The sequence below is a fragment of the Sceloporus undulatus genome, chromosome 1 (assembly GCF_019175285.1).
Source record: "Sceloporus undulatus isolate JIND9_A2432 ecotype Alabama chromosome 1, SceUnd_v1.1, whole genome shotgun sequence".
NCBI lineage: Eukaryota > Metazoa > Chordata > Lepidosauria > Squamata > Phrynosomatidae > Sceloporus > Sceloporus undulatus.
Window position 1 is genome coordinate 160,403,469 of NC_056522.1, and position 2,050 is coordinate 160,405,518.

General features: G+C 43.4%; 1 pseudogene; it reads left to right on the forward strand.

Moving 5' to 3' along the window:
• The first annotated feature begins 1,749 nt into the window (after positions 1 to 1,749).
• LOC121925490 overlaps positions 1,750 to 2,050 on the forward strand; it is a 34,497-nt pseudogene continuing 34,196 nt past the window's right edge.

The following is a 2,050-nucleotide window of genomic DNA, read 5'->3' on the forward strand; positions in this document are numbered from 1 at the left end:
GCGGATTGTGTCGGGAGAGGCTGTCCCTCTAGTCGCTCGGGCCTAAGCTTGTCGGGCTTTAAAGTAATATCAACACTTTGTATTGCGCCTGGGCTAATTGGCAGCCAATGTAGAGAGTTTAGAACTGTGTTATGGCCTGACCTAGATGTTCCAGTGAGAAATCTGGCTGTCGTGTTTTGAACTAACTGAAGCTTCAGAATTTGGTACAAAGGTAGCCTCATGTAGAGCATTGAACCTCAGAACTGAACTTGAAATCAGGCCATTGTTTTCATACATATTAAGGGCTCCATTTAGGAATTGTGAGCAATGTCTGTACAGAGAGGAAAGGGTAACACAATAATCCCTTTTTCTCTGATGTTTATTTTCCAACCTGAGCTTGCTTAGTTCTGTGGTTGATTCCAGAGGCCCTTTGTCACTCGAAATGCTGGAGTCTGGGGAGGACACCCACAAGTGCTATGCTTTTAGGGGAATTTTATACTTAGCTCAAAGGAGAGAGTGAGGCTACAGTGAACCTGGGATTCATCCCAACTATACCAGACCCAGAGGCACACAGAACTCCAGAGGCATTTCCAATAGGTTTTTTGTGTTTTATTTAGGGGGAAAGCAAAATACACGCATACACACACATATACACATATAGGTGTTCACGCACACACACAAGAACTGGGTAACAAAGGTGGGAGTGGTGAATAGTGTAAGGCTTTGCTAATGGTAATATCTAGATTCCAATTCCTGAGGGTCCAGAAAGGGGAGAGAAGTCAGTAACTCCAATGGCAAGTGGGGCTGGCGAGTGTAGTGAGGTGTTTAGCAGTGTAAACCAACGGAGTGTCTGTCTGCAACTGGACTGACGCTGAAGAAGAGCCAGTTGGGGCTGATATTTATACTGAAATTGTTGCTTGGGGGCAGAAACCGAGCTTTCGAAAAGGTTTAAATTGCTTTAGGATGTTTCCTGGGTGGGGAAAGAATTGTCTGAAACTGAAATAAATGCAATGAGTGCTTGGCAAAAATACCTCAGACAAACAGGATTGTCACACTGGCTCTTAGGTCCTTCTTGGCTCTGAGTTCTGGTCCCATTCACAAGCCAATGTATAGCACAGTCTGAACGCGACACTCCCAGAGCTCAACAATAACATAGCAGAGTACAAAAAGGAAATATCCAGATACAGATATTGGCAATGCACTGACCACTTTCCACACTTAAAAATAACTGACACACAGTTGATTTCCTCCAAGTCCTTGCAGGTTCTTTAGCTTACGTTGCAATATAAAACAAATATTTGCAAGCTCTCCTCTCTGACTTCCATCAACTTCACAATCTCTTCTACACCCAACACCAACCCACATCAATCCACATGTGAGCTGTATACTGTATTGGTTGTGAGTCATCTCCTGGTGCCACACAGCATGAAGCATCCTCTGCAGTTAGCTTGCATCATGCCATGTGCTCTGACTCAACACTCTCTGGCAGTCTCACAGGAAATGATGCCACTTTTCAATTCAAATAGTTTTACATATATTTAATGAAATATTTTTCAATGGCCTGACTATCTGCTTCTACTCATTTCCTCATGGCAGTTGCCCTTCACTCTCTTCTTTGGTAGCTCCTATGAGTAAGGATACAGTCATTATATGGATTTGGGGGCATCCAGAACAGGTTCATGCTCAGGTCACTCACACCAACTTTATTAATTTAATCTCAAATAGGGAGGGGTGAACGTGGGGCTAAATCTTGGGGTAACACTTTCCTGTCTTTACACTGTGATTCACTCATTGTCCTCTTTTACAGAAGAATTTGTCGGTCACAAGAGAGTCCACACAAGAAAGAAGTCACATAAATGCCAGCATTGTGGGAAATGTTTTACTTCAAAGTCAAACCTAGTCATGCATCGGAGAGTCCACACAGGAGAGAAGCCATACAAATGCCAGCATTGTGGGAAATGTTTTACTTCAAAGGCACACCTAGTGAGACATCAGAGAGTCCACACAGGAGAGAAGCCATACAAATGCCAGCATTGTGGGAAATGTTTTACTTCAAAGGCACACCTAGTGA